Source organism: Oncorhynchus masou, chromosome 30 (genome assembly GCF_036934945.1).
Source record: "Oncorhynchus masou masou isolate Uvic2021 chromosome 30, UVic_Omas_1.1, whole genome shotgun sequence".
Lineage (NCBI taxonomy): Eukaryota > Metazoa > Chordata > Actinopteri > Salmoniformes > Salmonidae > Oncorhynchus > Oncorhynchus masou.
In genome coordinates this window covers 2,875,171-2,901,578 of record NC_088241.1, presented here as the reverse complement: position 1 = coordinate 2,901,578, position 26,408 = coordinate 2,875,171, and the positions used below count along the sequence as shown (strand labels likewise).

Genomic DNA, 26,408 nt, shown 5'->3' with positions numbered 1-26,408 from the left:
GTGGTAAACAGAGGTGAAGAGAGAGAGAGTGGGGGGGGGGTGGAGAAAGGGAAAGAGAGAGGGCTGAATAGAGAGAGGGAGAGAGATAAAACGGTGGTAAACAGAGGTGAAGAGAGAGAGAGTGGGGGGGTGGAGAAAGGGAAAGAGAGAGGGCTGAATAGAGAGAGGGAGAGAGATAAAACGGTGGTAAACAGAGGTGAAGAGAGAGAGAGTGGGGGGTGGAGAAAGTGAAAGAGAGAGGGCTGAATAGAGAGAGGGAGAGAGATAAAACGGTGGTAAACAGAGGTGAGAGAGAGAGATTGGGGGGGTGGAGAAAGGGAAAGAGAGAGGGCTGAATAGAGAGAGGGAGGGAGATAAAACAGTGGTAAACAGAGGTGAAGAGAGAGAGAGTGGGGGGGGTGGAGAAAGGGAAAGAGAGAGGGCTGAATAGAGAGAGGGAGGGAGATAAAACGGTGGTAAACAGAGGTGAAGAGAGAGAGAGTGAGGGGGGGGTGGAGAAAGGGAAAGAGAGAGGATGGATGAATAGAAGCTGTTCTGGGAATCCAATCTCTATTGAACAACGTCTTTCATTTGGCTCAGCATCCCTTACTGCTGATGTGTGTCTGAATACTGATGAACACACACACTCAGAGCAACTCCAACAAGCATGTTGAGCATGCAACTGACAGGAAGGGAAACAGGCGTGTTGCTGATGGACAGGTGAGTCATATGACTAATAGACTATTAAATAGGCATCTAGCAGGCTGAGCCCACATGGCTAGGATCTGTAGGCTTGTGTTGACATTCTAGTTAGTCAGTTATTAAGGGAAGTGTTTTTGCCTAAATCCTCCCCTCAGCCCCCTGCATCAACCCCCTCACCTCACCTCCCCACCACAACCCAACCCCACATTTCATTTAATCAAAAGGAATTATATTGGACGGATTAACAGAAGAGCACTTTATCTCTCTCTCTCTGGAAGTGTGTGTGTGTGTGTGTGTGTGTGTGTGTGTGTGTGTGTGTGTGTGTGTGTGTGTGTGTGTGTGTGTGTGTGTGTGTGTGTGTGTGTGTGTGTGTGTGTGTGTGTGTGTGTGTGTGTGTGTGTGTTCGAACCTGTGAGCAGACCTCAAGGGCCTTTTTTATCAAGAAGTGTTCCTGCCCAGTGACACCCCTTTGCGCGCGCACTCACACACACACACACACACACACACACACACACACACACACACACACACACACACACACACACACACACACACACACACACACACACACACACACACACACACACACACACACACACTTCCATGGGTTGGCATACAGTAAGCACTATGCAGTCAATCCCTCAGAGCAGCGTGACACTGTAGTTGAATAATCATCTGTCTGTGCATGACAGGGCATACTAATCTGGCATCTGGGTAGCTAGCAGGGAGATCGCTGAACCCAACTACAGAACAACAGGTCATACCATCAGATGAATATTTGTGGTGGGTTTTTTAGACAGATATGATGTAAACTAACCCTGGACTAGAAATCTAGCTGGAACAACACCAGAGCTGTGGTTGATTTCTGCATGTATTCAGGATGGGAGCTGATCTGTGTAAAAGGTTGGATAGAAATGTCTGCTGAATGTCCATAGTATTATTACATCATGAAGCAGGACTAATGGCCAAACAGAAATGATGAAGCATCAAGGTCGTCAGAAGAGGGAGAGGACTGAGTGAGTGAGTGTGTGTGTCTATTTCACCACCTCAGATTTGTAAGACCAGAGGGAGTATAAGACAGAGTGAATCTATTCAAATCCTTATTCACTAATGCAGCATAGAAGTGTTGGCAGGTTTGCCTCTTTCTCTTTCACTTAATTGGTCAATTAATGTAATTAATTAGCCAGAGAGCCCACACATCTGAGTCCCACCATTGAAATCTGACCCAAGAATGGTATCTGGCAGGCAGTAGAGCCCTTTAGACTCTGTGAATACACTAGACACGTGATGTAGCGTGGTATCTATCCAGCACATCCCTGTTTCCCCTGGTTTATAAATGCACACAGGCAAGTGTTCTTCTTCTAAAACCTATCCTCCTGAGGGACAGAACACCTCATCCCCTGAGAGAGATTGTGTGGCTGTTTTGTGAATGTATTTGTATGAAGGTTATTTGTGTGAGTAGGAATGTCCAGCATGTGTGTGTGTATGTGTGTGTGTGTGTATGTGCATGCATGCATGTGCATGTGTGGATATATGGATATATGTGAGGTGGATTGTGTGTGTGTGTGTGTGTGTGTGTGTGTGTGGGTTACCTGGACTTCTCGTGCATGATAGGCTATGATGAGGCCCAGCAGTATGGCTGTAGACAGACTGATCAGACACTTCAAGGCCAGAGAGTACATGGAGCTCTGAGAACAAAAAACACACTGTGTTAAAAACATAGACTGTTACACACACACACACACACACACACACACACACACACACACACACACACACACACACACACACACACACACACACACACACACACACACACACACACACACACACACACACACACACACACACACACACACACACACACTCCTACATTTTTGTTGACATTAAGACACTCCAGTCAATATACACACCGACACTGATCAGTGAGAACATACACATACACACTGTCAATACCATCAGTGCCAATAACCTCTAGGCAAATCCAATTCCCAGACAGCCCTTAAATCTTTCTGTCTACATGTGTGCTCCAGATCAATGTGCTGCTTACTAACAATCAATAGCCCTCATACCAGCTCTATGCATACCTTAACCCTTCACCTCACTGCTTAGTAGAGCTATAACACACACACACACACACACTCCACCTCACATATATCCATATATCCACCTCGCTCTCTTCTTTGTTTACCCTGCTCTCTATTCATGAAAAGGAAAAAAGAGAAAGGGGGAGGTGAGGAGAGAGAAGAAGGGAGAGAGAGGGGGTGGGGGAGAGAAGAAGAGAGAGATGAGGAGGTGGGGGGAGAGAAGAAGAGAGAGAGGGGGTGGTGGGAAGAGAGAAGAGAGAGAGAGGTAGAGGTAGGGAGAGAGAAGAAGGGAGAGAGAGAGGGGGAGGTGGGGGAAGAGAAGAAGAGAGAGAGGGTGAGATGGGAAGAGAGAAGAGAGAGAGGGGGTGGGGGGAGAGAAGAAGAGAGAGATGAGGAGGTGGGGGGAGAGAAGAAGAGAGAGGTGGAGGTGTGGGGAGAGAAGAAGAGAGAGAGGGGGGAGGTGGGGGGAGAGAAGAAGAGAGAGAGGAAGAGAGTGAATCCCTAGAGAGCAGTGCGTGTGTCTGTATGTTTGTTCATGTGCATGTTCACATGTGTGTATCTGTGTGTGTGTGTGTGTATCTGTGTGTGTGTGTGTGTGTGTGTGTGTGTGTGTGTGTGTGTGTGTGTGTATGTGTATGTGTATGTGTGTGTGTGTGTGTGTGTGTGTGTGTGTGTGTGTGTGTGTGTGTGTGTGTGTGTGTGTGTGTGTGTGTGTGTGTGTGTGTGTGTGTGTGTGTGTGTGTGTGTTTGTGTGTGTGTGTGTGTAGGGTGTCCTCAGCATACATCATAAAGGGGAGAGTAATTCACAGCAGGGAGAGGCTTCGGGGCCAGAACACATCACCAGCCCAGGAGGTAGGAGTGAGTGATAGTGTCTGTGTTCTATGTTTCAGTCTCTAACTCCAGGCTGTTGGAAACAATCTTGTGTTATAAGTAGTGTTTTTAACTCTAGTCTGTGTGTGGAGTGTGTTTCACTTACGGTAGTGTGTGTGTGTGTGTGTAGTGTTAACGGCTGTAATCATATTTACATGATTCATTTCCTCCTCTGGTTTGCTAAACCACAGCGACGGCCAGCTCATTTGCATGTTCCCTCTTCCTGTAATTGTAAGCGGATTGGCTATATCAGACTGAATGCACTTTCCACTTTTTATATGAATTAAACTCAACTTTCCACCTCACACATGAATTAAACTCAACTCTAGAACCATTCAAACATGCATTGTCACTGCACACCAAGGTTGTCTTTGATTTATTCCTAGAAACACTGTTTCCAGTTTTGATTCTTGGTTAATCTCTCTTTCTCTCGCCTCTCTTTCCCTCCCCTCTCTCCCCTCTCTTTCCCTCCCCTCTCTCACCTCTCTTTCCCTCCCCTCTCTCACCTCTCTTTCCCTCCCCTCTCTCACATCTCTTTCCCTCCCCTCTCTCACCTCTCTTTCCCTCCCCTCTCTCCCCTCTCTTTCCCTCCCCTCTCTCCCCTCTCTTTCCCTCCCCTCTCTCACCTCTCTTTCCCTCCCCTCTCTCACCTCTCTTTCCCTCCCCTCTCTCACCTCTCTTTCCCTCCCTCTCTCCCCTCTCTTTCCCTCCCCTCTCTCCCCCTCTCTTTCCCTCCCTCTCTCACCTCTCTTTCCCTCCCCTCTCTCACCTCTCTTTCCCTCCCCTCTCTCACCTCTCAATTCAATTAAATTCAAAGGGCTTTATTGGCATGGGAAACATCAGGTCTGAATACTTATGTAAATAAGGTATTTCTGTTTTGTTTGTTTTATAAATTTGCAAAACATATCTAAAAACCTATTTTCACTTTGTCATTTTGGGTTATTGTGTGTAGATTTATGAGGAAAACAATGAATTTAATCCATTAAGGCTGTAACATAACAAAATGTGGAAAATGTCAAGGGGTCTGAATACTTTCCGAATGCACTGTATGTTAACATTGGCAAAGCAAGTGAAATAGATCATAAACAAACTTGAAATAAATAATAAAAAATGTACATCAAACATTAATAATGGTGTTTGTTATTCACTGGTTGCCCTTTTCTTGCAGCAACAGGTCACAAATCTTTTTGCTGTAATTGCACACTGGTACTTCACCCAATAGATATGGGAGTTTATCAAATTACATTTTTTTCCCGAATTCTTCGTGGATCTGTGTAATCTGAGGGAAATATGTCTCTCTAATATGGTCTATTATTTGGCAAGAGGTTAGGAAGTGCAGCTCAGTTTCCACATAATTTTGTGGGCAGTGAGCACATAGCCTGTCTTCTCTTGAGAGCCATGTCTGCCTTCGGCGGCCTTTCTCAAAAGCAAGGCTATGCTCACTGAGTCTGTACATAGTAAAAGCTTTCCTTAGTTTTGAGTGAATCACAGTGGTCAGATATTCTGCCACTGTGTACTCTCTGTTTGGGGCCAAAGAGCATTTCACTTTGCTCTGTTTTTTTGGTAAATTCTTTCCAATGGGTCAAGTAATTATCTTTTTGTTTTCTCATGATTTGGTTGGATCTAATTGTGTTGCTGTCCTGAGACTCTGTGGGGTCTTTGTTATGGAAGGTTTAGGAATCGCTTCCGTTTAGATTGTGGTAGAATTTAACAGCTCTTTTCTGGACTTTGATAATTAGCGGGTATCGGCCTAATTCTGCTCTGCTCTCTGCATGCATTATTTGATTTTTTATGTTGTACATGAAGGATATTTTTGCAGAGTCTCAGTTTAGTTTTTGTCCCATTTTGTGAGTTGTTTGGTGGACACAAGACCTCACAACCATAAAGGGAAATGGGTTCTATAACTGATTCAAATATTTTTTTGCCAGAACGTAATCGGGAGGTCAAATTGTATGTTCCTTTTGATGGCATAAAAGGTCCTTCTTGGTTTGTCTCGCAGATCGTTCACAGCTTTGTGGAAGTTACCTGTGGCACTGATGTTTAGGCCAAGGTATGTATAGTTTTTTTGTGTGCTCTAGGGCAGCAGTGTCTAGATGGAATTTGTATTTGTGGTCCTGGCAACTGGACCTTTTTTGGAACACCATCATTTTTGTCTTACTGAGATTTACTGTCAGGGCCCAAGTCTGGTAGAATCTGTGCTGAAGCTCTAGGTACTGCTGTAGGCCCTCCTTGGTTGGGGACCGAAGCACCAGATCTTCAGCAAACAGTAGATATTTGGTTTCAGATTCTAGTAGGGTGAGGACGGATGCTGTAAACTGTTCTAGTGTCCTTGCCAATTCGTTGATATATATGTTGAAGAGGGTGGGGCTCAAGCTGCATCCCTGTCTCACCCCACGGCCCTGTGGAAAGGAATGTGTATTTTTTTGCCAATTATAACAGCAAACTTGTTGTTTGTGTACATGGATTGTATAATGTATGTTTTTCACCCAACACTGCTTTCCATCAATTTGTATAGCAGACCCTCATGCCAAATTGAGTCAAAAGCTTTTTGGAAATAACATTACATTACATTACATTTAAGTCATTTAGCAGACGCTCTTATCCAGAGCGACTTACAAATTGGTGAATTCACCTTCTGACATCCAGTGGAACAGCCACTTTACAATAGTGCATCTAAATCATTAAGGGGGGGTGAGAAGGATTACTTATCCTATCCTAGGTATTCCTTGAAGAGGTGGGGTTTCAGGTGTCTCCGGTAGGTGGTGATTGACTCCGCTGTCCTGGCGTCGTGAGGGAGTTTGTTCCACCATTGGGGGGCCAGAGCAGCGAACAGTTTTGACTGGGCTGAGCGGGAACTGTACTTCCTCAGTGGTAGGGAGGCGAGCAGGCCAGAGGTGGATGAACGCAGTGCCCTTGTTTGGGTGTAGGGCCTGATCAGAGCCTGGAGGTACTGCGGTGCCCTTCCCCTCACAGCTCCGTAGGCAAGCACCATGGTCTTGTAGCGGATGCGAGCTTCAACTGGAAGCCAGTGGAGAGAGCGGAGGACAAAGCATGAGAAGACTTCGCCTTTGTTTTGGTTTGTTTGTCAATTAGGTTGTGCAGGGTGAATACATGGTCTGTCGTATGGTAGTTTGGTACAAAGCAAATTTGACATTCGCCCAGTACATTGTTTTCACTGAATCAATCTGCGGTCTGCTGTTAATGATAATGCTGAGGATTTCCCCAAGGTTGCTGTGGACGCATATCCCACGGTTGTTATTGGGGTCTTGTCTCCACTTTGTGGATTGGGTTGACCAGTCGTTGGTTCCTAATATTGGGGAAGAATCCAGAGCTGAGGATGATGTTAGACTTCATGTATAGAATTTGTGGTCTGTATATTTTATAATTTCATTTAGGATAACATCAACGCTACAGGTCTTTTTGGGTTGGAGGGTTTGTTTTTGGTCTTGTAGTTCATTCAATGTAATTAGAGAATCCAGTGGGTTCTGGTAGACTTTAATAGCTGATTCTAAGACTTGTAATTGATTTTGTATATGTTTTTGCTGTTTGTTATTTGTTAAAGAGCCAAAAAGATTGCAGCTGTGGTTTCTCCATACATCTCCATTTTAGATAGATAACTCTTTGTGTTGGTGTTTGTTTGGTGCTCCAATTATCCCAGAAGTGGTTAGATTCTATGGATTCTTCAATTACATTGAGCTGATTTCTGACTTACTGTTCCTTCTTTTCCGTAGTGTATTTCTGTATTGTTTTAGTGATTCACCATAGTGAAGGCGTTGGCTTAGGTTTTCTGGGTCTCTGTGTTTTTTGTTGGATAGGTTTCTCAATTTCTTTCTTAAGGTTTTTGCATTCATCATCAAACCATTTGTCATTGTTTTAAATTTCTTAGATTGTCTGCTTGACATTTTTAGATTTGATAGGAAAGCTGAAAGGTGAAATATACTGTTTAGGTTTTCTACTGCTAAGTTTATTCTATTGGGGGGATATAGGTAACACACACGAGGACATTTTCTCTGCTAATGTCTAACAAGATAATATTCCTGTTTTGACTAATTTAATAGTTTAATAGTTGGTTCTGCTCTGTACCAAATTAGCATATCCCCTCCCCTCTCTCCCCTCTCTTTATCTCCCCTCTCTCCCCTCTCTTTATCTCCCTTCTCTCCCCTCTCTTTCCCTCCCTTCTCTCCCCTCTCTTTCCCTCCCATCTCTCTCCTCTCATTCCCTCTTCCCTTTCTTTCCCTCCCCTCTCTCCCCTCTCTTTATCTCCCCTCTCTTTCCCTCCCTTTCTCTCCCCTCTCTCCCCTCTCTTTATTTCCCCTCTCTCCCCTCTCTTTCCCTCCCTTTATCTCCCCTCTCTCCCCTCTCTTTATCTCCCTTTATCTCCCATCTCTTTATCTCCCCTCTCTCCCCTCTTTATCTCCCTTTCTCTACCATCTCTCCCCTCTCTCCCCTCCCTTTATCTCCCCTCTCTTTATCTCCCTTCTCTCCCCTCTCTTTCCCTCCCATCTCTCTCCTCTCGTTCCCTCTTCCCTTTCTTTCCCTCCCCTCTCTCCCCTCTCTTTATCTCCCCTCTCTTTCCCTCCCTTTCTCTCCCCTCTCTCCCCTCTCTTTATTTCCCCTCTCTCCCCTCGCTTTCCCTCCCTTTATCTCCCCTCTCTCCCCTCTCTTTATCTCCCCTCTCTCCCCTCTCTTTATCTCCCTTTATCTCCCATCTCTTTATCTCCCCTCTCTTTATCTCCCTTTCTCTACCATCTCTCCCCTCTCATTATCTCCCCTCTCTCCCCTCTCTTTATCTCCCCTCTCTCCCCTCTCTTTATCTCCCTTTATCTCCCATCTCTTTATCTCCCCTCTCTCCCCTCTCTTTATCTCCCTTTATCTCCCATCTCTTTATCTCCCCTCTCTCCCCTCTCTTTATCTCCCATCTCTTTATCTCCCATCTCTTTATCTCCCCTCTCTCCCCTCTCTTTATCTCCCTTTCTCTACCATCTCTCCCCTCTCATTATCTCCCCTCTCTCCCCTCCCTTTAACTCCCCTCTCTCCCCTCTCTTTATCTCCCTTCTCTCCCCTCTCTTTCCCTCCCATCTCTCTCCTCTCGTTCCCTCTTCCCTTTCTTTCCCTCCCCTCTCTCCCCTCTCTTTATCTCCCCTCTCTTTCCCTCCCTTTCTCTCCCCTCTCTCCCCTCTCTTTATTTCCCCTCTCTCCCCTCTCTTTCCCTCCCTTTATCTCCCCTCTCCCCTCTCTTTATCTCCCCTCTCTCCATCTCCCTTTATCTCCCATCTCTTTATCTCCCCTCTCTCCCCTCTCTTTATCTCCCTTTCTCTACCATCTCTCCCCTCTCTTTATCTCCCCTCTCTCCCCTCCCTTTCTCTCCCCTCTCCCCTCTCTTTCCCTCCCTTTATCTCCCCTCTCTCCCCTCTCTTTCCCTCCCTTTATCTCCCCTCTCTTTATCTCCCTTTCTCTCCCCTCTCTTTATCTCCCCTCTCTCCCCTCTCTTTATCTCCCTTTCTCTCGCATCTCTCCTCTCTTTATCTCCCCTCTCTCCCCTCTCTTTCCCTCCATTTATCTCCCCTCTCTCCCCTCTCTTTATCTCCCCTCTCTCCTCTCTTTCCCTCCCCTCTCTCCCCTCTCGTTCCCTCTTCCGTTTCTTTCTCTCCCCTCTCTTTCCCTCCCCACTCTCCCCTCTCTTTATCTCACGTTCTCTCCCCTCTCTCCCCTCTCTTTCCCTCTCTTTCCCTCCCTTTCTTTATCTCCCCTCTCTCCCATCTCTTTCCCTCTCTTCCCCCCCCTTTCTTTATCTCCCCTCTCTCCCCTCTCTTTCCCTCCCTTTCTCTCCCCTCTCTTTCCCTCCCCTCTCTCAACCTCGCCTCTCTCCCCTCCCTTTCCCTCCCCTCTCTACCCTCTCTTTCCCTCCCTTTCTCTCCCCTCTCTCCCCTCTCTTTATCTCCCCTCTCTCCCCTCCCTTTCCCTCCCCTCTCTACCCTCTCTTTCCCTCCCTTTCTCTCCCCTCTCTCCCCTCTCTTTCCTTCCCCTCTCTCCCCTCTCTTTATCTCCCCTCTCTCCCCTCTCTTTCCCTCCCCTCTCTCTCTCTTTCCCTCCCTTTCTCTCCCTTCTCTTTCCCTCCCCTCTCTCCCCTCTCTTTATCTCCCCTCTTTCCCCCCTTTCTCTCCCCTCTCTTTCCCTCCCCTCTCTCCCCTCTCTTTATCACCCCTCTCTTTACCTCCCCTCTCTCCCCTCTCTTTCCCTTCCTTTCTCTCCCCTCTCTCTATCTCCCCTCCCTCCCCTCTCTCTCCTCTCTTTATCTCCCCTCTCTCCCCCCTCTTTCCCTCCCCTCTCTCCCCTCTCTTTATTTCCCCTCTCTTTCCCTCCTTTTCACTTCCCTCTCTATCTCCCCTCTCTCCCCTCTCTTTCCCTCCCCTCTCTCCCCTTTCTTTCCCTCCCTCCCCTCTCTCCCCTTCCCTCTCGCCCTTCTCTTTCCCTCCCCTCTCTCCCCTTCCCTCTCTCCCCTCTCTCCCCTTTCTTGCCCTCCCCTCTCTCCCCTTCCCTCTCTCCCTTCTCTTTCCCTCCCCTCTCTCTCCTCTCTATATTTATCTTCTCCATGTCTGTCCATCACACAGTCAGTGGACTATTTGATTTATTAAAATCAAACAGTTCCACTTCACTGAAAAACTATTTAGTCTCATCTGTGTGTGTTTGTGTGTGCGTGCGTGTGTGTGCATGCCTGTGTGTGTGTATGTGTACTGGTGTGTGTGATTAGCAGGTATAGATCGAAGGCTGGGTGGACGCCATGCAGATATAAAGAGCATTTTGAGCTCCATCAGTTCAATCATCAAACAGACACACACACAGACACACACACAGACACAGCGAGGCACTGAATTGCACAGCCAAGGGCCCCCCAACCCCCTCAGCTACAGGGGAGCCAACCCATATAAACATACAGAAGGAGCTGCAGAGAGTATTCCCCCTGTAGACTGCTCCCACAGCACTAGCCACGACACACACACACACACACACACACACACACACACACACACACACACACACACACACACACACACACACACACACATACATCACATTTTATTTGTCACATGTGCCGCATGCAATAGGTTTAGAACTTACCGTGAAATGTTTACTTACATTGTACTTCAAGCCCTTAACCAACAATGCACTTCAAGAAATAGAGTTAAGAAAATAAAATGACTTAATAAACTGAAGTAAAATTCTTATTTACATAACAATAACAAGGCTATATACAGGGGGTAGTAATGTGTGGGGGTACAGGTTAGTCAAGGTAATAACATATATACACACACACCCAGAAACACACAGACACACACACACACACACACACACAAACACACACACACACACACACACACACACACACACACACACACACACACACACACACACACACACACACACACACACACACACACACACACACACACACACACACACACACACACACACACACACACACACACACACACACACACACACAAATAGGGAGCACCCCCTATCCACATCGATGGGACAGCAGTGGAGAAGATGGGAAGTGTTAAGTTCCTCTGCGTACAAATCATGGACAAACTGAAATGGTCCACCCACACAGGCAGTGTGGTGAAGAAGGCGCAACAGTGCCGCTTCAACCTCAGGAGGCTGAAGAAATTTGGCTTGTCACTAAAACCCTCACAAACTTGTACAGATGCACAATTGAGAGCATCCTGTCGGGCTGTATTACCGCATGGTACGGCAACTGCACCGCCCACAACCGTAAGGCTCTCCAGAGGGTGTTGAGGTCTGCTCCGCCCACAACCGTAAGGCTCTCCAGAGGGTGGTGAGGTCTGCTCCGCCCACAAACGTAAGGCTCTCCAGTGGGTGGTGAGGTCTGCTCCGCCCACAACCGTAAGGCTCTCCAGAGGGTGGTGAGGTCTGCTCCGCCCACAACCGTAAGGCTCTCCAGAGGGTGGTGAGGTCTGCTCCGCCCACAACCGTAAGGCTCTCCAGGGGGTGGTGAGGTCTGCTCCTCCCACAACCGTAAGGCTCTCCAGAGGGTAGTGAGGTCTGCTCCGCCCACAACCGTAAGGCTCTCCAGAGGGTGGTGAGGTCTGCTCCGCCCACAACCGTAAAGCTCTCCAGAGGGTGGTGAGGTCTGCTCCGCCCACAACCGTAAGGCTCTCCAGAGGGTAGTGAGGTCTGCTCCGCCCACAACCGTAAGGCTCTCCAGAGGGTGGTGAGGTCTGCTCCGCCCACAAACGTAAGGCTCTCCAGAGGGTGGTGAGGTCTGCTCCGCCCACAACCGTAAGGCTCTCCAGAGGGTGGTGAGGTCTGCTCCGCCCACAACCGTAAGGCTCTCCAGAGGGTGGTGAGGTCTGCTCCGCCCACAACCGTAAGGCTCTCCAGAGGGTGGTGAGGTCTGCTCCGCCCACAAACGTAAGGCTCTCCAGAGGGTGTTGAGGTCTGCTCCGCCAACAACCGTAAGGCTCTCCAGAGGGTGGTGAGGTCTGCTCCGCCCACAACCGTAAGACTCTCCAGTGGGTGGTGAGGTCTGCTCCGCCTACAACCGTAAGGCTCTCCAGAGGGTAGTGAGGTCTGCTCCGCCCACAAACGTAAGGCTCTCCAGTGGGTGGTGAGGTCTGCTCCACCCCAAACCGGAAGGCTCTCCAGAGGGTAGTGAGGTCTGCACAACGCATCACCGTGGGCAAACTACCTGCCCTCCAGGACACCTACACCACCCGATGTCACAAGAAGGCCATAAAGATCCTCAAGGACAATAACCACCCGAGCCACTGCCTGTTCACCCCGCTACCATCCATAAGGCGAGGTCAGTACAGGTGCATCAAAGCAGGGACCGAGAGACTGAAAAACAGCTTCTATCTCAAGGCCATCAGACTGTTAAACAGCCATCACTAACACAGAGAGGCTTCTGCCTACATACAGACTTGAAATCATTGGCCACTTTAATGAATGGATCACTTTAATAATGCCAGTGTAATAATGTTTACATATCTTGCCTCACTCATCTCATATGTTTGTACTGTATTTTATACCATCTATTGCATCTTGCCTATGCTGCTCTGTCATTGCTCATCCATATATTTACATGTATATATTCTTATTCCAATCCTTTACTTAGATTTGTGTGTATTAGGTAGTTGTGGAATTGTTAGATTACATGTTAGATATTACTGCACTGTCGGAACTAGAACCACAAGCATTTCCCTACACTCTCAATAACATCTGCTAACCAAGTGTATGTGACCAAAAAAATTAGATTTGATTTGACATACATACACACAGACACACACACACACACACACACACACACACACACACACACACACACACACACACACACACACACACACACACACACACACACACACACACACACACACTACATGGGGCGACAGGTAGCCTAGTGGTTAGAGCGTTGGACTAGTAATCTCCGAGCTGACAAGGTAAAAATCTGTCGTTCTGCCCCTGAACAAGGCAGTTAACCCACTGTTCCTAGAACATCATTAAAAATAATAATTTGTTCTTAACTGACTTGCCTAGTTAAATAAAGGTAAAATAAAAAAATAAAAATATCCATTCTGAGCACAGCCACTAGTCTAATTCTGCTGTCCCACATTGTTGAATGCTGTATTCATTGGTGTGAGCAGTCTGGTTTGGTTGAAGACAAATTGATGAACAACAGAAGAGTTGTGTTAACTCAACAACACAAACACACAACACAGAGACACACACACAGACACACAGACAGACACACACACTCAATTACACATCGATAAACACATACTCAATTACACAGTGACAGATACACACACTCGATTACACGCCGATACACGCCATTACACCGCTATACACCCAATTACACACTCACACAAGTACACCAGCACAGTCAGCACCGACAGACACAAAGAGTCCCACGAAAGCAGACACACACAAATAGGTGCGGCCGTGGCTTAAAAATGATAACGCACAACCACACCATGTTCACACAGAGGGATCTATCACCACACACATGGGGCATTTCCATACAGGATTCACCACAGTGTTTAACCCAAAAGGCTCAGCCTTTTCTGTTTCCATCTACGCTGGCCAGTACCCGTGTCTCACTGGGCCATGGCTCCGGAGGCCCTGCTCTGACTTGGGACCAAAGCCAGGCCACTGGTACCGTTCACCTGTCGTTTATATAACTGTGCATTTGAACCCATTCTAAGAAAGCAACTGTTTAGATGATGCAGAGGTTGTCGATTGTGCTCTTCACAAGTCCCCACTGTCATCCCTCACTATGGAAACACAACTTCTCTAGTATAACATAAGGGTGTATACCAGTGTTGTGTTAGAGACCACCTAAAGTGAGACAGAGTCAGGACCGGAGCAAATCGAGTCTGAGTCAAGACCGAGACCAGAGCAAATCGAGTCTGAGTCAAGACCGAGACCAGAGCAAATCGAGTCTGAGTCAAGACCAAGACCGGAGCAAATCGAGTCTGAGTCAAGACTGAGACCAGAGCAAATCGAGTCTGAGTCAAGACTGAGACCAGAGCAAATCGAGTCTGTGTCAAGACCGAGACCAGAGCAAATCGAGTCTGAGTCAAGACAGAGACCAGAGCAAATCGAGTCTGAGTCAAGACCAAGACCGGAGCAAATCGAGTCTGAGTCAAGACCGAGACCAGAGCAAATCGAGTCTGAGTCAAGACCGAGACCAGAGCAAATCGAGTCTGAGTCAAGACCAAGCCCGGAGCAAATCGAGTCTGAGTCAAGACCGAGACTTGGAAGGAGGCGATGGGGGCAAGGCTGAGTTAAGAACGAGACCAGAACAATGTGAAACCAATTCAAGACTGTGATTGTGATTTTGTCAGATCTCCACCATAATGAGAGCTCAAAATGTTTTTGTGGCAATACTTCAGTAGAACATATTGACTCTTTAGCCATTCAGAATGGTGACAAAATGCATTCTGAGGGCAAAGAGCGAGCCACTCTACAAATGATCACTAACCATGGTCTCTAATTAATAGATAAAAAGGTTTAAAAAATACCCGTTCGCCCCTTAGCGACTGCGCGACTATCAAACAATTTCCCTCAGTCTCAACAAGGTTTGAGGTTTCAACAACACTAAAGGACAGTAACGCTATGGGTCAAGTATAAAGTTCACATTTGAAGAGGTTATCAGATATAAATGTGTCATGAAAGGAGTGTGGGTACCTGGCCTGGCAAAGCGGTTTAATGTGCTGACTGAAAAGGGAGTGATAATTATTAGTTTGTTTACCCCACTGGTCTCAGCTGGTCTCAGCTGGTCTCAGCTGGTCTCAGGAAGAAACGACCTCATTGTCCTTCACCGACTTCAGACTGAGTCAAAATGTATCCGAGACCAAGACAAGACCGAGACACTTAATATGTGGTCTCGAGACCGGACGCGAGTACTACACCACTGGTGTATACTCTAGTGCAGGTTTTCCCAAACTGGGGTGTGTGCAATGCCGTCGGGGGGTAAGCCAAATAAAAATGTGACATTCACATTTTCAAACAGTACATTTATATTTTCCAATGGGGCTAAACATTTGGGGAAGGTATTTTTCTTACCTGAGCAGCCTCGTTTCACTGCCAAAAATAAAATGAAACCATCTAGTGTTCAGCGAAATAACAGCACAATGTCAAATACAGGTAGCCTAGTCAAATAATTAACATCCAATCAAATCAACTGATACTCCCTTGCGAAAATTCCACTAAAGGTCCGTATGTAGCCAAAAGTAGCTGCTGCTTATTCCGTTTGCTCAAAAATTGATAAATGGTTAAAAAAAAGTAAGGCCCGCGTCCATAGAGACACATAGCAGCTCTACTGGTAGTGCTGCTACTACCAGCAGTACTACACCTGCACCTGTCGACGACACAACTTGTTCTGCTTCCACGAACACATCCAATGATAGCATCACTAATTCTACATTTGTTGTTAGCCCAGCTAGCATGGACACTGACAGTTGTGAATCTGATGCAGCCTAAGAGCTACTGCCTCCTTACCCGGGAAAGCACCGAACAACAGACAGGGACGTTGGACCATCAAAAAGGTGCACATTTGATGAGAACTACATTGATTTGGGGTTCACATATATTGGGAGTAGTGCCTTTCCTCAGCCACAGTGTGTTATACGTGCAAAAGTACTATCTCACAACTCGATGAAACCTTCACTCAGACATTTAGAAACAAAACATGTCAATTTGAAAAATAAGGCATGGGATTGTTTTTTTTGCGAGAATTAAGATGACTTTCGAGCAGTAAGACATGCATAAAAGCAACAGATACCATTAATAAGAAGGAGCTAGAAGCGTCTTATATAGTGAGCTACCGAGTGGCTAGGACAGGCAAACCCCATACTATTGTGGAGGACTTAATTCTTCCTGCTGCCGCGGATATGGGTGGGACAATGCTGGGGGAAAAGGCCCCAAAAAAACTATACAGACAATGTCTTCATCAAACACCGTTTCACGATGCATCAGTGACATGGCAGGGGATGTTTTGAAACAATTACTGCTTCACATACAAGCCAGTGAATTCTATGCGTTACAGCTGGATGAGTCAACAGACATGATGGGCCTGGCACAGCTCCTGGTATATGTCTGTTACAGCTGGATGAGTCAACAGACATGATGGGCCTGGCACAGCTCCTGGTATATGTCTGTTACAGCTGGATGAGTCAACAGACATGATGGGCCTGGCACAGCTCCGGGTATATGTCCATTATGTTTATGGGGCGTCAATTAAGGAAGACATCCTCTTCTGCAAACCACTGGAAATCAGGACAACAGGAGAGGATATTTTTAAAGTACTGGACAGATTTCTGAACTCAAATGGACTTTGGTGGTCAAGATGTGTTGGTATCTGTACCGATGGCACAAAAGCCATGACAGGGAGACATAGTGGAGTGGTAACACGCGTGCAAGCAGTTGCTCCCGACGCCACTTGGGTCACTGCAGCATCCCCCAAGAGGCTCTTGGGTACACTGCAGCATCCCCCAAGAGGCTCTTGGGTACACTGCAGCATCCACCAAGAGGCTCTTGGGTTCACTGCAGCATCCACCAAGAGGCTCTTGGGTACACTGCAGCATCCACTGAGAGGCTCTTGGGTACACTGCAGCATCCACTGAGAGGCTCTTGGGTACACTGCAGCATCCACCGAGAGGCTCTTGGGTACACTGCAGCATCCACCAAGAGGCTCTTGGGTACACTGCAGCATCCACCAAGAGGCTCTTGGGTACACTGCAGCATCCACTGAGAGGCTCTTGGGTACACTGCAGCATCCACTGAGAGGCTCTTGGGTACACTGCAGCATCCACTGAGAGGCTCTTGGGTACACTGCAGCATCCACTGAGAGGCTCTTGGGTACACTGCAGCATCCACTGAGAGGCTCTTGGGTACACTGCAGCATCCACTGAGAGGCTCTTGGGTCCACTGCAGCATCCACTGAGAGGCTCTTGGGTCCACTGCAGCATCCACTGAGAGGCTCTTGGGTCCACTGCAGAATCCACCGAGAGGCTCTTGGGTACACTGCAGCATCCACCGAGAGGCTCTTGGGTCCACTGCAGCATCCACTGAGAGGCTCTTGGGTACACTGCAGCATCCACTGAGAGGCTCTTGGGTACACTGCAGCATCCACTGAGAGGCTCTTGGGTACACTGCAGCATCCACTGAGAGGCTCTTGGGTACACTGCAGCATCCACTGAGAGGCTCTTGGGTACGCTGCAGCATCCACTGAGAGGCTCTTGGGTCCACTGCAGCATCCACTGAGAGGCTCTTGGGTACACTGCAGCATCCACTGAGAGGCTCTTGGGTACACTGCAGCATCCACTGAGAGGCTCTTGGGTACACTGCAGCATCCACTGAGAGGCTCTGGCTGCCAAAGGACTGCCTGACAACTTGAAAGACGTTTTGGACACTAGAGTGAAAATGGTTAACTTTGTTAAAGCAAGGCCCCTGAACTCTTGTGTATTTTCTGCACTATGTAATGATATGGGCAGCGATCATGTAACACTTTTACAACATACAGAAGTGTGCTGGTTATAAAGGGGCAAAGTATTGAAACGTTTCTTTTTAAATAGAGAGACGAGCTTAAAGTTTTCTTTACTGACCATAATATTTTACTTGTCTGACCGCTTGCATGACGGCGAGTTTCTCACACGACTGGCCTATCTGGGTGATGTTTTTTCTCACGTGATTGATCTGATTCTAGGATTAGAGGGACTCTCCGGAACGATATTCAATGTGCGTGACAAAATTGAGGCTATGACTAAGAAGTTGGAGCTCTTCTCTGTCTGCATTAACAAGGACAATACACAGGTCTTTCCATTATTGTATGATTTTTGTGTGCAAATGAACTCAAGCTTACGGACAATGTCAAATGTGATATAGCGTATCGCAGGTACTTTACCGAAACGCATGACACAAACAACTAGATTCGTTATCCCTTTCATGCCCTGCCTCCAGTCCACTTACCGATATCTGAACAAGAGAGCCTCATCGAAATTGCAACAAGCGGTTCTGTGAAAATGTAATTTAATCAGAAGCCACTGCCAGAATTCTGGATTGGGCTGCGCTCAGAGTATTCTGCTTGGCAAATCACGCTGTTAAGACACTGATGAACTTTGCAACCACGTACCTACAGTGGGGCAAAAAAGTATTTAGTCAGCCACTAATTGTGCAAGTTCTCCCACTTAAAAAGATGAGAGAGGCCTGTAACTTTCATCATAGGTACACTTCAACTATGACAGACAAAATGAGAAAAAAAATCCAGAAAATCACATTGTAGGATCTTTTATGAATTTATTTGTAGATTATGGTGGAAAATAGGTATTTGGTCAATAACAAAAGTTGATCTCAATACTTTGTTATATACCCTTTGTTGGCCATGACAGAGGTCAAATGTTTTCTGTAAGTCTTCACAAGGTTTTCACACACTTTTGCTGGTATTTTGGCCCATTCCTCCATGCAGATCTCCTCTAGAGCAGTGATGTTTTGGGGCTGTTACTGGGCAACACTGACTTTCAACTCCCTCCAAAGATTTTCTATGGGGTTGAGATCTGGAGACTGGCTAGGCCACTCCAGCACCTTGAAATGCTTCTTACAAATCCACTCCTTCGTTGCCCGGGCTGTGTGTTTGGGATCATTGTCATGCTGAAAGACCCAGCCACGTTTCATCTTCAATGCCCTTGCTGATGGAAGGAGGTTTTCACTCAAAATCTCACAATACATAGCCCCATTCATTCTTTCCTTTACACAGATCAGTCGTCCTGGTCCCTTTGCAGAAGAACAGCCCTAAAGCATGATGTTTCCACCCCCATGCTTCACAGTAGGTATGGTGTATTTGGATGCAACTCAGCATTCTTTGTCCTCCAAACATGACGAGTTGAGTTTTTACCAAAATGTTCTGTTTGGTTTCATCTGACCAATCTTCTTCTGGATCATCCAAATGCTCCCTAGCAAACTTCAGACGGTCCTGGACATGTACTGGCTTAAGCAGTGGGACACGTCTGGCACTGCAGGATTTGAGTCCCTGGCGGCGTAGTGTGTTACTGATGGTAGGCTTTGTTACTTTGGTCCCAGCTCTCTGCAGGTCATTCACTAGGTGCTCCCGTGTGGTTCTGGGATTTTTGCTCACCGTTCTTGTGATCATTTTGACCCCACGGGGTGAGATCTTGCGTGGAGCCCCAGATCGAGGGAGATTATCAGTGGTCTTGTATGTCTTCCATTTCCTAATAATTGCTCCCACAGTTGATTTTTTCAAACCAAGCTGCTTACCTATTGCAGATTCAGTCTTCCCAGCCTGGTGCAGGTCTACAAGTTTGTTTCTGGTGTCCTTTGACAGCTCTTTGGTCTTGGCCATAGAGTTTGGAGTGTGACTGTTTGAGGTTGTGGGCAGGTGTCTTTTATACTGATAACAAGTTCAGTAACAGACTGTGTGTGGAAAATGATTTAAAACAGACTCTCTCCAATACAACCTAACGCTGCAGAGTTATGTGCATGTTTTCAAGCACACCCTTCTCATTAACCCAGTGCTTCTCAATTATTTTCTGTTACGCCCCCCTTAGGAAGAAGTAAACATTTCGTGCCCCCCAACTCTCCGCCACGACTGTAAATAATATCATTTGTCTATAAAATTGTTATAAATACACCTCTGCATAACACTGATTCCTTATTAACATTAAAGAAAAGAAAAAAAGAAAAAAGAAAGAAATATAGATCAACTTACAAAGAATAACTTTATTAACATTGTTTTTTAGTCTGTAACAGAAAAGACTTAAAGTGCATCAATTTGCCTGAAATTTAAATAAATATAATAAAATATAAATATAATCAATAAATAATAATACATTCAAATTGATCAGCAACATTAACTCAGGAGCACAATATATGAAACACTTTGACCTATAAAACAAAAATGAATACAACAATTTGTGCTGATTTTTTAAAATCAAAAATGAGGTCAGGATTAATGGCTACAATGAGCACGTTTTGCAGAGCACAGCTTTTCGAAGCGGGTTTGAAACATGATACTGCAACTCTCAGCTCCTGCTCAATGTTTAGCTGGGACCTGTACTTGGTCTTCAGTGCAGCAACAGCAGAGAAGCCAGTCTCACAAAGATAAGATGTTGCAAAAGGAAGAAGAATGCCCATGGCCCTCTGCCCTAAGAGTGGCTCCTGCCTCCCTACACTCAGTGTCTGTGATGTGAACCTCAGTCTCAATGTGGAGTCAGACGTCATATCAATGAACTGCTCCTCCTCTGAGGAGCTGAAACCAGTTGGAGCTGGTGCATTGAAAGGATCTCTCACCCAGTCATATTGGGAACTGAGGAGCTGAAACCAGTTGGAGCTGGTGCATTGAAAGGATCTCTCACCCAGTCATATTGGGAACTGAGGAGCTGAAACCAGTTGGAGCTGGTGCATTGAAAGGATCTCTCACCCAGTCATATTGGGAACTGAGGAGCTGAAACCAGTTGGAGCTGGTGCATTGAAAGGATCTCTCACCCAGTCATATTGGGAACTGAGGAGCTGAAACCAGTTGGAGCTGGTGCATTGAAAGGATCTCTCACCCAGTCATATTGGGAACTGAGGAGCTGAAACCAGTTGGAGCTGGTGCATTGAAAGGATCTCTCACCCAGTCATATTGGGAACTGAGGAGCTGAAACCAGTTGGAGCTGGTGCATTGAAAGTATCCCTCACCCAGTCATATTGGGAACTGAGGAGCTGAAACCAGTTGGAGCTGGTGCATTGAAAGTATCTCTCACCCAGTCATATTGGGAACTGAGGAGCTGAAACCAGTTGGAGCTGGTGCATTGAAAGTATCTCTCACCCAGTCATATTGGGAACTGAGGAGCTGAAACCAGTTGGAGCTGGTGCATTGAAAGGATCTCTCACCCAGTCATATTGGGAACTGAGGAGCTGAAACCAGTTGGAGCTGGTGCATTGAAAGGATCTCTCACCCAGTCATATTGGGAACTGAGGAGCTGAAACCAGTTGGAGCTGGTGCATTGAAAGGATCTCTCACCCAGTCATATTGGGAACTGAGGAGCTGAAACCAGTTGGAGCTGGTGCATTGAAAGGATCTCTCACCCAGTCATATTGGGAACTGAGGAGCTGAAACCAGTTGGAGCTGGTGCATTGAAAGGATCTCTCACCCAGTCATATTGGGAACTGAGGAGCTGAAACCAGTTGGAGCTGGTGCATTGAAAGGATCTCTCACCCAGTCATATTGGGAACTGAGGAGCTGAAACCAGTTGGAGCTGGTGCATTGAAAGGATCTCTCACCCAGTCATATTGGGAACTGAGGAGCTGAAACCAGTTGGAGCTGGTGCATTGAAAGGATCTCTCACCCAGTCATATTGGGAACTGAGGAGCTGAAACCAGTTGGAGCTGGTGCATTGAAAGGATCTCTCACCCAGTCATATTGGGAACTGAGGAGCTGAAACCAGTTGGAGCTGGTGCATTGAAAGGATCTCTCACCCAGTCATATTGGGAACTGAGGAGCTGAAACCAGTTGGAGCTGGTGCATTGAAAGGATCTCTCACCCAGTCATATTGGGAACTGAGGAGCTGAAACCAGTTGGAGCTGGTGCATTGAAAGTATCTCTCACCCAGTCATATTGGGAACTGAGGAGCTGAAACCAGTTGGAGCTGGTGCATTGAAAGGATCTCTCACCCAGTCATATTGGGAACTGAGGAGCTGAAACCAGTTGGAGCTGGTGCATTGAAAGGATCTCTCACCCAGTCATATTGGGAACTGAGGAGCTGAAACCAGTTGGAGCTGGTGCATTGAAAGTATCTCTCACCCAGTCATATTGGGAACTGAGGAGCTGAAACCAGTTGGAGCTGGTGCATTGAAAGTATCTCTCACCCAGTCATATTGGGAACTGAGGAGCTGAAACCAGTTGGAGCTGGTGCATTGAAAGTATCTCTCACCCAGTCATATTGGGAACTGAGGAGCTGAAACCAGTTGGAGCTGGTGCATTGAAAGTATCTCTCACCCAGTCATATTGGGAACTGAGGAGCTGAAACCAGTTGGAGCTGGTGCATTGAAAGTATCTCTCACCCAGTCATATTGGGAACTGAGGAGCTGAAACCAGTTGGAGCTGGTGCATTGAAAGTATCTCTCACCCAGTCATATTGGGAACTGAGGAGCTGAAACCAGTTGGAGCTGGTGCATTGAAAGGATCTCTCACCCAGTCATATTGGGAACTGAGGAGCTGAAACCAGTTGGAGCTGGTGCATTGAAAGGATCTCTCACCCAGTCATATTGGGAACTGAGGAGCTGAAACCAGTTGGAGCTGGTGCATTGAAAGGATCTCTCACCCAGTCATATTGGGAACTGAGGAGCTGAAACCAGTTGGAGCTGGTGCATTGAAAGGATCTCTCACCCAGTCATATTGGGAACTGAGGAGCTGAAACCAGTTGGAGCTGGTGCATTGAAAGGATCTCTCACCCAGTCATATTGGGAACTGAGGAGCTGAAACCAGTTGGAGCTGGTGCATTGAAAGGATCTCTCACCCAGTCATATTGGGAACTGAGGAGCTGAAACCAGTTGGAGCTGGTGCATTGAAAGGATCTCTCACCCAGTCATATTGGGAACTGAGGAGCTGAAACCAGTTGGAGCTGGTGCATTGAAAGGATCTCTCACCCAGTCATATTGGGAACTGAGGAGCTGAAACCAGTTGGAGCTGGTGCATTGAAAGGATCTCTCACCCAGTCATATTGGGAACTGAGGAGCTGAAACCAGTTGGAGCTGGTGCATTGAAAGTATCTCTCACCCAGTCATATTGGGAACTGAGGAGCTGAAACCAGTTGGAGCTGGTGCATTGAAAGGATCTCTCACCCAGTCATATTGGGAACTGAGGAGCTGAAACCAGTTGGAGCTGGTGCATTGAAAGGATCTCTCACCCAGTCATATTGGGAACTGAGGAGCTGAAACCAGTTGGAGCTGGTGCATTGAAAGGATCTCTCACCCAGTCATATTGGGAACTGAGGAGCTGAAACCAGTTGGAGCTGGTGCATTGAAAGGATCTCTCACCCAGTCATATTGGGAACTGAGGAGCTGAAACCAGTTGGAGCTGGTGCATTGAAAGGATCTCTCACCCAGTCATATTGGGGACTGAGGAGCTGAAACCAGTTGGAGCTGGTGCATTGAAAGGATCTCTCACCCAGTCATATTGGGAACTGAGGAGCTGAAACCAGTTGGAGCTGGTGCATTGAAAGGATCTCTCACCCAGTCATATTGGGAACTGAGGAGCTGAAACCAGTTGGAGCTGGTGCATTGAAAGGATCTCTCACCCAGTCATATTGGGGACTGAGGAGCTGAAACCAGTTGGAGCTGGTGCATTGAAAGGATCTCTCACCCAGTCATATTGGGAACTGAGGAGCTGAAACCAGTTGGAGCTGGTGCATTGAAAGGATCTCTCACCCAGTCATATTGGGAACTGAGGAGCTGAAACCAGTTGGAGCTGGTGCATTGAAAGGATCTCTCACCCAGTCATATTGGGAACTGAGGAGCTGAAACCAGTTGGAGCTGGTGCATTGAAAGGATCTCTCACCCAGTCATATTGGGGACTGAGGAGCTGAAACCAGTTGGAGCTGGTGCATTGAAAGGATCTCTCACCCAGTCATATTGGGAACTGAGGAGCTGAAACCAGTTGGAGCTGGTGCATTGAAAGGATCTCTCACCCAGTCATATTGGGAACTGAGGAGCTGAAACCAGTTGGAGCTGGTGCATTGAAAGGATCTCTCACGCAGGCATATTGGGAACTGTTTTCAGGGAAGTACTTTTTAAAGAATCCCATCAGCGATGAAATATGTTCCTTAATATATGGAATCACTGAGGTGGCATCATAGTCAGTAGTGTCAACAAATTCATGCAGGTTCTCGAATGAATCAGTATTTCCTTCATCAAGTCGCCTGCCCCACATTGCAAGCTTTCGAGTGAAAGAGCTGATCTTGTCTGTGACCTGAGGGAGGTGTTTATCTTTCCCTTGAAGCTGTAGATTTAGTTCATTTAGCTTTCCAAATATGTCACTCAGGTAGGCCAGTTTTGCCAGGAAATTCTCATCACAAATTCTTTCTGCGAGGTCATACTTGTGCTCCTGCTCCGAAAACATTCTTATCTGCTCTTTGAGCTCAAAAACTCGGGACAAGACTTTTCCTCATGACAGCCACCTTGCTTCACTGTGAAACAGCACAGCTTGATGTTCAGCTCCCATCTCCTCACAGATAGCAGAGAAGACTTTTTTTTAGTGGTCTGGTCTTTATAAAATTGACTACACCTACAATGTCAGTCATAACCTCACTTCATTCAGAGGAAAGGTGCCTTGATGCCAGTGCTTCTCTGTGTATAACACAGTGTGCCCACTCAGCATTAGGTGAGGCCTTCTTGATGAGTGCCCGAAGTCCTTTTCTCATCCCTGCCATGGTCTGTGCACCATCACTGCAAACACCAATGCAGTTCTCCCACTTTAGCCCTTTCTCAGTCAGGAAGCAGTCCAGCATTTTGAATATCTCTTCAACTGTGGCTCTGTCTCTGACATAATTACAAACAGTAGATCCTCACACAGGGAGTTTGTCATGTCAAAACGTACATAAGCGATAAACAAACAGTCTTTGTTGCTGTCAGTTGCTTCATTGAACTGTAAGGCAAAATGTTTGTCTTTGAGTTCATCTACCAGCTGTTCTTTAAGATCGTTTGCAATGTAATTTATACGTCTGGCGACAGTGTCATTGGACATAGGGATAGTTGTTATTTTTGCAGCACTTGAGTCATCCAACATGACAGATACCATGTCTCATGCTGCAGGCAGTATCAGCTCCTCTGCTATGGAGTGGGGTTGTTGCACTGAACAATTTGGTACGCCACCTTATATGATGCTAACAGTGCTGGTTTACTGAAGTAGCATTCACAAAGCGGGACGATTGTTGGCAATATTCGGCACGTTTTCGCTGAAAAAACTCAAGTGGCTTATCAGCGTGGTTGGGGTGTAATGTCTTTTTGACGCCTTAATTTATTTGGCTTCATGCTGCCCACTGCCAACATTTTTAGACACAGTAAACATACCGGTATTTCCTCGTCTCCCACCGTAGTTACAGTGAAGCCAAGCGTTACATACGCTTCGTCATATCTCCTCCTCTCCCACCGTAGTCATAGTGATGCCAAGCGTTACATACGCTTCGTCATATTTCCTTGTCCTCCACCGTAGTCATAGTGAAGACAAGCGCTACATACGCTCGTCATATCTCCTCGTCTCCCACCGTAGTCACAGTGAAGCCAAGCGCTACATATGCTCGTCATATCTCCTCGTCTCCCACCGTAGTCACAGTGAAGCCAAGCGCTACATACGCTCGTCATATCTCCTCGTCTCCCACCGCAGTCACAGTGAAGCCAAGCGCTACATACGCTCGTCATATCTCCTCGTCTCCCACCGTAGTCACAGTGAAGCCAAGCGCTACATACGCTCGTCATATTTCCTTGTCCTCCACCGTAGTCACAGTGAAGCCAAGCGCTACATACGCTTCGTCATATTTCCTCGTCCTCCACCGTAGTCACAGTGAAGCCAAGCGCTACATACGCTTCGTCATATTTCCTCGTCTCCCACCGTAGTCACAGTGAAGCCAAGCGCTACATACGCTCGTCATATCTCCTCGTCTCCCACCGCAGTCACAGTGAAGCCAAGCGCTACATACGCTCGTCATATCTCCTCGTCTCCCACCGTAGTCACAGTGAAGCCAAGCGCTACATACGCTCGTCATATTTCCTCGTCCTCCACCGTAGTCACAGTGAAGCCAAGCGCTACATACGCTTCGTCATATTTCCTCGTCCTCCACCGTAGTCACAGTGAAGCCAAGCGCTACATACGCTCGTCATATCTCCTCGTCTCCCACCGCAGTCACAGTGAAGCCAAGCGCTACATACGCTTCGTCATATTTCCTCATCTTAGCTTTCGGGAGACTTACGTTTGTCTCATTGTCTCCGTCTCTCTCCGCCTTTCTTTTCATCCCTGTTAAATATTTTTCCATGGTGTCTCTCAAGGGTTTGTTATCTGCACTTCATATCTCCTACTCTGTGCTCTTGTTCGGTGCAAAAAAAACCTCACACGCGCCCCCCTCACGCGGCCCACTATTTGAGAAGGACTGCATTAACCTGTGGTGAGTTATTCTCAAGAACAAATAACGTTTTATATGTAAAATGGCAAAATAAAGAGCAAAATGATTGATTATTATTATATTATTATTTGTG

General features: G+C 46.8%; 1 pseudogene; it reads right to left on the bottom strand.

Moving 5' to 3' along the window:
• LOC135521799 (small conductance calcium-activated potassium channel protein 2-like) overlaps positions 1-26,408 on the bottom strand; it is a 155,251-nt pseudogene that overhangs the window by 110,679 nt on the left and 18,164 nt on the right.